At 35.9% G+C, this 13,326-nt stretch overlaps 1 protein-coding gene across 1 annotated transcript in view; it reads left to right on the top strand.

Annotated features, from left to right (window-relative positions):
- Barc (RRM1_TatSF1_like and RRM2_TatSF1_like domain-containing protein barc) overlaps window positions 1-13,326 on the top strand; it is a 107,679-nt gene that overhangs the window by 16,997 nt on the left and 77,356 nt on the right. The window lies entirely within an intron of this gene.

The following is a 13,326-nucleotide window of genomic DNA, read 5'->3' as shown; positions in this document are numbered from 1 at the left end:
CATTCCGTTTCGTTTGTCAAATGGTCCCGCTGGCACCCGGGATTCCTCGACACACGACACCGGAACAAGTCCACCCGTAGCGCGGGCTCGATTCGGGCCGCCCGAAAATTGGATCCCGAGATATCGTTGCACCGGATTGCTTCGATCCCCGTGATTCGGGTTCGACAGAGGGCTTTTCTTTCTCTCCTTTCCGCGGGAGTAAGCGATGCCTAGATACACCGTCCAGCGTAACCATAGCACCGATGAAATTTCCGAGAGTTGCGAACATTTATACAGTCGGGAACAATACAATAGGGCACCCTATGAATTTGTTCATTTTTATTTACACTGGCTGTAGAAACTATTCGTACGCCCTTCGGAAATGAATAACTTTATTCAAATTGTTAGACCAGACTCTTGAGTTTTTTTCGAGACGTTAGAAAGACCAAACAGGCCAGACTCAATTTTGTACGGGTTATCTTCTCAAGCGAAGAAACGCCAATTTCACATTAAAGCACACAAAGCAGCACTAGATCGATAAACATTTGTAAAAGGAACTTGCCGCAAAAAATTGTGTTTACCAAAGAAAATTGTGGTTAAAGTTTGTTTTTACACCAACACCCACTACTCACCGAGAAGTGGAAAAGTTTGGAAGAAGCCATATGTCGCAAACAAATAATTATGAAGATATCAGCTGTTAAGGTTTTTGCAAACTTTGATTGTATGAGGTTATACGTACAGGCAGAAGCCTACTACTACAATCCACCTAACCGTGTCGATGAGACAGAACATGACCGTGTGCGTGCCTCGAGACAAACGAGATTTAAAGAGACATTAGTCGCTAGGCCCGTGCCAAATCATTATCGCCCCACTGCCGATTCAGATCATAAATTTGAAGTTGCAAAATATGAGAGAAAACCTTATATATTACAATAATCTTGTATCCATTGTTATCTTGATCATCTGTATTCCATCGCGTACGGCTTCTTCATATAATTGGTGTGGGTACAAAGGCCCGATTACTGGCGATATACCTGAAAAGAATGTTATAGTAGGTAAAAAACGCATGCGAATCGGCTGCGAACTGGCCGATTATTTTACAAAACGGGTGACAGGCTCACCGAAGTGACGAGTAAACATACACTTATAAATCACGCCATTGACGACCGAAGACAATATGAAAAAGAATTTCTTTGACAATTCCTCACTTCTCAACCTAAAGCCGACATACCCACGTCCAATTAACAAACGCTACATTTCCCCACCGAAATCCTGTTTTCCCGAAAAAACTACGATGACAATCGCAGTACTATTTTAATCGTGGTCTGCGTAACTTCTTCTCGTTCGCTGTCATGATTTCGGAAAGTGTGTTGTGTTAAGACGTATTCGCGTAAATGGCAGTGGGCATTGGGTCCGACGGAGGAACAGAAGATGCTGGAAAATGCGTAAGTACCTATACTTTACATTAGTATTTTATAATGTAGGATTAGTATTCTTATGTACAAAAAATGGATATAAGGTTTTCATTGATATTTTGCAATTTTAAAATGGTCTGAATGGGCAGGGAGACGATGATGACTTGGTACGGCTTGTTCTCTGTCTCATCGACACGGTTAGGTGGATTGTAGTATGTAGTAGGTGTAACTCCATACAATCAAATTTTGCAAGAACTCTAACAGCATATATCTCAATAACAATTTGTTTGCGACATATGGTTCCTTTCAAACGTTTTCTATTCTCGATGAATGAAGGGTGTTGATGCAAAAACCAAACATTAACAACAATTTTCTTTGGTATAAATAATTTTGCGGCAGGATTCTTTTACAAATGTCCACCGACCCAGAGGTGTAGATACAATCCTAAAACAGATGACCATTACTTTTTATACACCCTGTACATACGCTAACTATCTTCTGTGATGCATTTTCTCTCGTTAGACTGTGAAAATGTATTCCTGGACCCGCGAAAAGCGTGTGTATTCCGTAGTTATATGAGCTCTTTATCATGTTATACGAATACTGCCACAGGTTTTGCGCTTTGTTGTACGAGGCTGTGTTATGTAAATGTACTTTGTTGTACAAAACACCGACTACGCAAAGGATATTTTAAGAACATCATAGAGAAAAATTTTGAGATACCACTTTCATCAAATGAGGAATATATTATTGCATATCTTTACACAAATACGTCATTAATTACTAGACTCGAGAGACTTTCCTTCTTTAACAATCTCAATGAGTTCAAAATAGTACGAGAGTGTTTTTAAATTGTTTAAAAATTTGCACTTGATTTTTTCATTTGTATCATAACTGCATAAAATCAGCAGTCTAATAATCATTTTATCGAAATTTTGTATAAAACAGTGTGATTACTTTCTGTTAATTTTTTATTATTACTTAAAATTTCGCTGATTTCGCAGGTTTTAATAGATTTTAATTATTGTTTGCTTGATGTTTGATTTTTCAGTGATTTTTCATGATTACGTACATATTTTCTGGAAAAAAATGTACATATAATACAAATCCGTTTTTTTGATAACTCTGAACAACATGCACAGATATAAATTCTGATAACATCCTATCAAAAATTGCACATCACCGTCCATAAATGCATGACGCCAGATTGACGTATAACTTTCGAAGTAATGCGTTTTTTAATCACGATTTTTGCAAGCATGCAGCGTATTCTATGGAACTTTTTATGACAACGACTGCTAAATTATCCCATAAATGACCGCTATTCACTTGTCGGACCTTCATTGCTCTCCCAGTAACAGTTCCCGCGTCTGACCGTAAAGTCGCCGATGCTAAAACGCGTATTTCGGTCATAATGTTGGCCTTTAACTGATGTAGGACCGTTGGTTTATTCGCGTAAGCTCGCTTCTCGAGATATTCCCCCACGAGAAAATCGGGAGCTGATAAATCCAGCCATCTCGGAAGCCAATTCAATTTTTGTAGAAATTGTTCTGTTATCGAAAATGGTTGCGTGGGTAGTCTAATAGAAATTTTGATAAGCATACTTTAGATCAGACCTGATCAACTTCTTCGCTGTGTCGCTTCACGACTCTCCACTATCAGTGGACCGACTCCTCCACTACTAATGTAGCGACTCCCTCATTACCAGTGCACCGGTTCCCTCACTACCAATTATTTCATATTGCCTCTATCGTGCTTACACAGGGTCTCCCAAAAATGTCCCTTCAAAGGGACGGTTCGTTCCTGAGGTCATATGATGCGACATTTCCATTTGAAAAAATGTCCGCCTCGGCTTTGTTAAAGAGTTATTAACGAAAAACACAGACTAGTTCCACTGAGCGTAGCGTTGGTGTCGCGCCATGGTGAAGCAGTGAACAAGTTAATAATTCCCCTACCGGAAGCCTATAATAGGCTCTACCAAAAAGACAGCATAGAAATTTTCTTTTACATTGCAATCTTAAATGAAACTATTAGATGACGTTACTGAAAGTGACTTGTTAGTTCACAATGAAAATTATTGTTGCTATTGAAGGTTCCATTAAAAACTGTTTAGCCATTTATCATAGATTTTTCAAAATCATGCAATAATCACTGGTTGGTAACATGTAAACACTAACCGTACCACGACTGGTCCAATGACCGCTTTCACTTCGTTTATTTTTTAACTATTGCAATTATTCAATAAATTTCTTTATTCGAGCACATCTTCTTATAAAAATGGTGAAAATCTAAATAAATTCAGTTTTGTCATTTTTATAAAACCGTATATATTCAACATATTTTGTACCCGGTACGGTTAGTGTTAACAAAGCTGAGGCGGAAATTTTTGCAAATGAAAATGTCGCTTCAACTGACCTCAGGAACCACCCCTTTGAAGGTACTCGAACATTTTTTGGACACCCTGTATTTATTAATGACGTGATTGTTCCTACAAGGAAGTAATATGCTATTTATAATTAAAAACTATTAAATATGTAAATCACTTGACTAATTCGCGCAAATTCATTTTTGCTACATAAATCAGTAATACTACATGAAGAAAAAGATGTGCTTTTCAAGCTGCACACATCAAAATTGAATATTTGAACAGAGCTATTATCGATTTTATCTGTACATAGGCGACATACATAGTATATCAGTGGATGCAGTGGGTACTATTTTCGATTTGAATTCAACAGGCAATAATTTTCCAGTGGTTAAGTGTAAGTGCATAATCATGTTGGGAAACGAATGGGTATTTGGCTCGAAATTGTGTGAAAAATAGAAAACTTGACAGAACAGGAAAGCTGATTGATGCTCTCATAGAAAATTAAGCAAACATTATGGTTTAATATTCGCTTGTGACATAATATCGTTCGGTTGCACATGTAAATATGTTTTTTGCAAATGCAGCTAACTGTGATTAAATAAATACTACTTATATTCAATGATTTTATGATTGATTGCTTATAATTCTCTACTTGTGTTATTAAATGAAAGGAATCATTAATATTCTGTTGATTAAATGGCAATGTACTTTCAAAAAATGAAAAAGCTGAGTTTTGAAAATTGTTAGAATCTGTAGTAACTGGTTTAAATAGAGCATTGTTGAAGACACGGGCCGAATTTATGACTGAGAGTATATTCGTTCCAAGGTACAAAAACATTTATGCTAATTTATGTCGATATGTCAAGGTGAGATCTTCTCGTCGAGTGATTTTTTTCGGCAATTCCACCATACAGATATTTAAATTGTAGCATTAAAATTGTTAAGATCGTTGTGTTTATAGCTACTGGTACTTTCAGTGATGGTTATATTGCTATTTTAAACATTTTTGAGACTTTGAACAGTAAAAATCGATTGGTAATGTAAATTATTACCGCAACGTGAGTAGATAAATAGATACAGCGTAGTTTAACTAGCAAGTTGAATTATAGGCATTTCATAAGGAACGTGAAGTTTTAGTAGATACAATTGGAATGGTACATTAGCATAAAACAGCTGAAAGTTTTTTTGAAAATTCTTCTACAGATTTACAGGTGTTAGGATTTCTCCAAACGTCTGCATTTTCTTTACAAGCAGAAATTAAATTTGACCTTTATCTTCAGGGTTCAAGGTCATTTGAAGTTATGTCACAGTACACATTTAAATGTAATTTTTAATGTGCTACAGGATGCAACAACCCGTGCGGGATACTGACAACCCGATCCCGTTCAAATTGCAGATAAAACATTTTTTGCCTTGTCAAAATTAAAGAAGCCATTCTGGGATTCACACTTAAGTAAGACGCTCTTAAGACAATTTGACAGATGGATACTCTTATAAAAATCCGCATGTGAAACTTCTAAATTCTGTAAAATATGAAAATTGCTTGATGCTAAAAAATCTTGTCATACTATCAGTTTTAACGACTGTATGAAGCATCGTTTCATGCATAGCAAGTGAATGAAAACCAAAGTACACGACTATTAATAAAGCGAGTGGTCGTCCTTGCATTGACAATAGCATTGCTCCTATTAACTCCATTTTATTGTCCTAACAGAGACATTTAAACGTGTACTGTTCAAACTGTTTGAAGAACTGTTGGGAGAAATAAATTTCAATACATCTAGCGCGACCTATAAAAAACGCACAAAAATGAATTAAATTTATTTCATCCCACTGTAATTAAAAACAAAAATACATGGAATTCCGAATGAAAATTCGTTGGATGTTACGTTTTAACGAAAAAGAGCGGAATAAAAGTGGACATTACCCATTTTGTTTAAAACAACTAATGTTTAATTTTTTATTTTATTTTCTTATTAAAAGTTTATTTCTATATTAAGCAATAATGGTTAATCTTTCTTTTAAACGCCAAGATCTCAAAATGTAATTAGTTATTTTTTCATTGAAACGTGATGCACGTCAGGTATTCGAAATTTTTCCTTCGAACTTTCCATACTCTAGCAGTAAAGATGAGAGAAATATTTTAGAAGCATAAATGGTAGCAACTTTCATAATGGAACGAAAGTGTAAGAGTGCATTCTGACTTTTAACATATGTATAGAAAGTTTGCACCGTAAAGAGTAGAATGTGTTTGTGATATTTAAATAGTATATGGAATCGATTTTAAGAAAACTTGAAAATTCACAAATGCATTCTCTCTGTTGAAATAAACCTATCTAAAGAATTAATATAATGTCATATTACATCAGAATGATTATAATATCGTTTATATTAGCAATTTTGCACGGACCAATAGATATTAATTATTATTTGTATGAAATTGTGGATATTTGGTTAACCACAAGATCGTTTCTCTTTTTTAATGACGCTTGTCAATCTCGCCATAAAAATTTTCAATTTCCGATTTCTAAGAATTTTTATCGTTTTCATATTTGAGATTACAAATTTTCAAGCAATGTTCTTGCAAAACTACGTAATTTTGAAAAATTTCGATGAGTTCATATTTTTATTCTCGTTTTCTTTGTTATTTTAAGGTTTCTTGAGCGATGAATTAAAAACTGGGTCATCTCGAGGCAATTTAAATATTTTAAAGTAAACTGAAATCTAGTAAACGTTGGAATTTGAATTGAATTGTTCTTTATTTCAGTCAGTCACTCTAAATTTAAATTTGGTACTGGCTATGCTTTTATAAAATGGCTCAGTTTTCGGAATTTGTATTAATTTCAATTTCTGTGGTAAATCTGTACAATTTTTATATAATATCTCCGTGGACGTTGTAGTCCTAGTATTTCCATGTAATATCCGAGGAAATGAAATCTTTACGAAGCATCGGGAAAATATGTAACTTCTAATTTAGAAATTCTGAAAAATGTGCTATTGTGTACAAAACCAAGCTTGGCGCGAAACGGGTGAGAGACTTCTCCATTTCCGGTATTCTTGTGTTTGAACATAGAACCCATTTAGCAGATAAAGTCAAAAGACTGTGTATATTGGAAAGCTATTATAAGAAAATCTCTTCATAAGTTCAAAATAAATATTATTCCTTCTGCACAATTGGAGTTTCACCTATTTTTCTATATAACAATCAATAGCAAATATACTTCTTCCTTGTTTAAACGGGACAATTGTTATTTTCATCAAAACAGGTATTTTTCAAAAATCTGAAAAAATGAATTATCTATTCATTTATGCATTCCAAAATTTCAGAAATGCAAGTAACGGATGCTAAAATGGTATTATGTATAAAAGTAAATATTTCCTAATAATAAATCAATAAATAAACATGTCATATAAACTCTCATTTAATTAAGTCAAATTCGTTTTTTAAAGTTCAAAGCATGCAAAAAGCTGTCTTGCATAATTCAATAGGAAGTACTAAAGAGACTTCAGTCCTGAAATTTCTTGATTAAAATTAAATTCCATTGTTAGCCCTCATGTTGTTTTCCTCGTTGTCATCGCGTTTTCAGCTCATGTCATTCATGTCGCCTTGATGTCCCAATCATGCGACACTAGAGAGAGAGAAAATTGTGTTTTTATCGATTTATAGAATTTTTTGATCTTTTAATTTCATTAATTTATATGATATTAAATGTATTCAATTACAAATGACTGTTTCAAAACATCTCAAGAAAAACGAATCACTGTAGAGATTTTATATAATGCATAATTTCTACGATAAAAATACTTGATTTGCTGCGAGGAAATATCGACAGATATTCTGGATGAGAGTACTTGTTCGAGTGCTGCATACAGGTAAAAACGCGCAAACAATTGGTCAGTGATCAATACGTCGAAATTGAGAGATATTAATAAATACTAAACGACACATATCTGTTTCTAGATATCGACAAGCTTAACTTTTTCTTCACAGTTGCAAATTTGTTACACACTAGAATTAAATAAATTTATAGATTCGAGAGCTCGAAGATCTATTAAACAGCGTTAACAATTGGCTAATTTGCTCATAAAGTCGATGACCGTCGTAGGGATGAATTCTTTTCGAAAATAAACGGTCTTCCATTAAGAGGTGTCATTTTAAATTTCGTGCCATTGGTTATTCGTGAAGAGTTGTCCGATTAGAATGGTAAAAAACACCATTTTTATCATTTAAAATGACATTTCTTGATGGAAGTCGCCTGTAGATTGCAAACAATACACCTTAAGAATTTCACGCGCCGAAATTGCATTCGGCATTCTGTGACCGCAGCAAGCGGAAATAGTTGGTGTTTTGAAAATAACATTTCGTTCCCTGCAACCGTTACTTTTCCGCGGGCACTATTTTCCTCGCGAGCTGTTTGTAAAAACTGTTTCGCCGATGGATCGGGATTTAGAGGGTTTCACGCTTAACGCCAGTGTAGTATAATAAATCTGAAACGTAACAGCGTTCAAGAGCACGTGTAATGGATCGTGCTATAAAAGTTTCAACTGGGGAACAGGGAAGCTCACGGAACGAATATCATTTATGTTGTCAAATTGTGTTTTCCTGTGGAAATATTTCTCTCGCAGGAAAATTGTTGATATTAAAAATGTCGCCCTGCTTTCACAGAAATATTTGGACGAGCTTTAATGTTAAATTCTTAATAATAATGAATAAAAACAATTCCTAAAATGAAAAATGTCAAACAATTCGGGCTTCAAAGGATTGAATGTTTTTACTTTGAAATAACAATGTGTACATTCATTTGATTTTTTTTTTTACAAAATCGTGTTAACATCGTAGGTGTATCAACCCTGTCCTATTGAAATTCGGGGATTTTTTATCTTTATGACGACAGAGCTTGCAGATATCGAAACGACGGAAAGCTGCTTACTACAGGATTTACTGTTGCAGTTAATCGGTGGCTGGATTGCATGAAACTCGCTTTAATTATTCAGTTCTTATCAGTAACGAATTATGTAAAGTGCATGCAAAAAATACGATTGATAGTCCGATTTAATTGCTTGCTTGATGCAGCGTATTTTCTCATTTCCATTGGTATCCATCATGCATTTCCGTGACAGGAAAGTTATATAAGGAACGATTATTTTATCGACAAATAATTGCGTAACAACATTGCTGGTACTTTAGGTCAATATTATTTCGGGCAGTAAATTTGATTTTATATTAAACCGTGCATAAAGTTATTTTTTATATATTAATTTATATCCATTCTTTATTTAAGAATTTGTTGTCTGTCGCCGGTGAACAGTATACAAAGAGAAAGGCAATATGGCGTACGTATGAGATGTTATTTATTTGTAACATTTATGCAATTAATTCAGAGTTCAAAGATTTGTTCCAAACAAAGTGTTTCCGTGAATCCTTTATTTTATAAAGTCTAAGTAGCGTTTCCTTCCATAGAAATTCCACTGAAAGAAACAAAGTTCGAACAGAATTTTTCCTGAAACAAGGGATAACTGTTTGTTTCGATCTCCAATATCTTCCACGGCCACATCCTATAACTTTTATTCCAAACATTTTCGCGTATTTGTTGTATACAAATGCTAACGTGAGAAACAATAACAAAACGCATCTACACGTAATCAAGACCCGCTATGCCTTGTCAACATAAACAAAATGTGAAGGCAAAACCGGGAACGTTATCTAGTGCAGCATATCTGAAAGCAGATGCACGATCGACACTTTTTAGGTTCGGCGGTTCATTATTCCTCTTTTAAAGGTGTGCCATTTCTCTGTCGCGTCTCATAGCGATGCCACGAAAATTCTGACGGGTTTTTCTGAGCGACATATGACCCGCGAGATAAGAATCATCGCAGTTGTTGTGGACAAGCGTCATCGCTGAAATCATTAACATTCTCGCCGAGCAACCATTTGGAATGGTAACAACTTCACATAGTGTTCAACTCGTTCCGTTCTAATTAGGACGGGAAACAACTTTTTTCGGGGTCTCGTGAATTTCACGACTGAGATGTATCGCGGGGAATTTACCACAGGTCTGCTGTCTAACGGACGTTACCTTGAACGGGCGCACTTGTAATTGCTGTGCGGTTTCGACCGGAAGCTGGAGGAATAGTGCACGATTGATTTATTAAGCGTGCAAATTAGTTAGTCACCCTTCCTTTGTGTGTCACTTCAAGGGTGTCTCGAAATGATCTGACAGTTTTAATTGCACGCCATTTTTTTTTTGTGGCGAACATAGAGTACTAATCTTTGACAATTGGCATCAGCAAGAATTGAGGTGTAATCATGGAGAATTACACGATCGCGCAACGCATAGAAATGGTGAAAATTTTGCAGAGACGGTTCGAAAGATCCGCAAGTCTTTTGGTCATTATAACGCACCATCTTGCAACACTGTGGTGCATTTAATTACAAAATTCGACAGTTTTGTTTATTTACGTAGCCACTAAGTTGAAAATGCGCCATGTCGCTGAAGATGATTTTCTTCGAAAAAGTACCATCAGTTTGTTGATGCTGCAATATCCAATTGGCGAATGTACCGCGTTGCGCATGGTCTGCTGGCTGCAGTTCTTGTGTCAATTGGATCTTGTAGGCATGCAAATGCATATCTTTCGTCAAAATTCGCTGCTCAGAGCGAATCGGAGGTGGAAGGACTTTCGTCAACATTCGCATTCGCTGCGGCTATGTTTTCATTCTACCGACCGGTACGAGGACGGCCATTGCTTTTCGCGGTCAGAATTTAATCACTATCCCTCAAATTTTGTGATTAAATGCACCGCAGTGTTGCTAGATGGTGCGTTATGATGACCAAAAGACTTTTGCGGAACTGTCTCTGCAAAATCTTCACCATTTTTTGTAGTGAATTTTCACAATTTCTATGCGTTGCCCGGTCGTGTAATTCTCCATAATTAAACCTCAATACTTCCTGATGCCAGTTGTCAAAGATTAGTACTCTATAGGGATGTGCGAGATCCCGTTGGGACGGGTATTTCTCGTGAGATCGGGACGGAATCCCGCGAGAAATACCCGTCCCGAGTCCCGACGGGATCTCGCACACCCCTAGTACTCTATGTTCGCCACAAAAAAAAAAAAATGGCGCGCAATTTAAAATGTCAGGTCATTTTGAGACACCCTTTATTTATACAAAAAATCGGGATACATTCTAAAAAACAATCTTCGTGGCTTTCTCTACGTGCAGTCTGACCTGCTGATTAATGAATCCTTTCTTGAAAGAGAGATGGAGGCCTTAATGCAATGGAACCATTATCGTCTTTCTTTCCTTTTCAAATGTTTTAACCCTACGTAGCTGTAGTAGATTCCCGTGTAACCTGACTAAGAAATTGTTTAAAAAGATCGTGTACTCTCCGTGACTCACAGGGAGTCTCCTGGCAGGAACTAGACTGATTGTGAGTGTGGTTGCTCACATCATAACAAAAGAGAACATGAGCTACTATAGCTAAAAGAATTATAGATATTGACATAATTAGATTGCATACATCCATGCAATATAAAAATCGTCTGCTTTAACTCTAAGGGAAAGGGGTGTAAATAAAAATTCTATTTTTAATAATCTGAATAAGCTGGAGATAATATAACAATATTTGTTGATTTTCTCCTGAAGTTTTCACTGTTTTACGTTTTAGCTGTACCTATATAAAATCCGCAGCCTACTAACAATAAACGTGTTTATGTGAAGCAATATGATTTTTATGGTTGGTGCAATTGAAAAAATAAATTTTAAAAATATAGTACAATTTACAAAGACCCGATAAATTAATTTTAAAGGTGACATTTGATAAGTTTCTTGCGAAGCGACTCGATTGCGAATAGCTCGTTCGTTACATCACCGTGTACAGTCATAACTGAATGCGAAAGAAGTTCAGCCGGCAGGGTTTGGCATTTGTCGTCAGTCAAGGATCCGCAAATTACAAAGTGTAATCGCGATCGGTTAGGCACTGTCACGAGTTTCCAATTCCATTTGGAGTATTATAAATAACCGATGACCGTCCATAGAAGAAAGAAAGCGTGGAAGGCAACGACGCGACGTCAATTATGCAGGCAAATTGTGATGCGTTGCACAATTTTCTCGAGGATTTTCGTGGGGTTCGAGTGCATTTTAATTGCCGTGCCGAAAGCGGGAATTACCAATGGTTTCGCCGCAAATTATTAAATAGCTTGCAGCTTCGGCATAATACCAAATCGTTAAGATTCCTCGGGGTACTTGTTAAATTCTCTGGATTCTGAAAGATTCCGGTATGAAAAAACGGCTGATCAAGAGGAACGTACAACGTGCTCGTGAAAGACGCGCGTTAAGTTGAACCTGACCGCTGTAGTGAGCCAAATTCGCATAACTGCACTCGAAAATTAAGGATTTGCATTATGTAGCAAATGAAAATTATAATTTAAAAGGTTACATGCAAACATAAAAAAGGCATTTTTTAAAACTTTTTTATTTAGGCTCATAAAGAAAATTTAAAATATATGTTTTGTAGATCTGTAGGAGTTACACACATGCTGAAATTTCATAGAAATCGATTAGCATACACACGAGCTATACAAGTGGTTAAAAATGGTGGAAATCGTAGTTTCACACGATTTTTGATCAGTTTCTGCTTAAAATCCACAGGATCTTTCGACGCGTGTCGTTTCTTCCTGCGTCAACCGATTTCGATGTAATTTTCAGTATGTGTATAACTAACATAGATCTACAAAACATATATTTTAAATTTTCATTAAGGGCCCAAATAAAAAGTTTTAAAAAATGTCTTTTTTATTTTTGCATGTAACCTTGTAAATTATAATTATTGGAAAATCTTTTTTGCATATTATTTCGTAAACCAATGCTTCTAATTGATTATAGAAAAAAAATCAGGTCCTTCGGTACAATTATAAAAAGTTATTCTGTTTTAAAGGGTGTACGAAATTTTTTGCACCCACTGTGTGTAGCATAGAAACCAGTATTTTTTGATCCATTGCTGTACCGCCACAATTGTTCCTCGTTATACACGCGCCTCGACCAGTATTTTCTATTTTTAACCGGCGTTAATGAACATTTTTATAAAAACTCGGGGATTATTGTTCCCCACAGGGGATCACTGCTGCGTATTCATCGTGCACAGAGACTGTCATGCAAAGAAAAACGCAAACGAAGATAGCACGTGGTGTTAGCTTGTTTCACCGGACAAACTTATTTTTAGAAATTTTGTTAATGCAAAAGCCTGCGTGCACCGTTAGACGTAGAGTGGGCATTCGAGATCAAGGACGAGAAAACAAAGATAAGGGTAATGATATTTGTTCAGCTGTTGTGCCAGCCGTGTGCTATCCAATCGACGTTTTTACCGGAAAATCCACATTCTACGCATTTTCCTTCGTGAAAATCGCGAGGTTACGTTCCATCATTCCCTCTGAAAAGGCAGTGTGAATCTTGTCCCTAAATTGTAAGGAAGGGTGATTTATTGTGACAAAGAAAAATGTCTCGAATACGTCGCTAAAAAGTTTAAACAGTTTCCAAAAATTTGTGTCCAGTAACCAATTCATCTGCA

This window comes from Lasioglossum baleicum, chromosome 4, assembly GCF_051020765.1.
Source record: "Lasioglossum baleicum chromosome 4, iyLasBale1, whole genome shotgun sequence".
In the NCBI taxonomy this organism is placed as follows: Eukaryota; Metazoa; Arthropoda; class Insecta; order Hymenoptera; family Halictidae; genus Lasioglossum; species Lasioglossum baleicum.
Note: the sequence above shows the minus strand (reverse complement) of the source record. Positions and strands in the feature narration are given on the sequence as shown.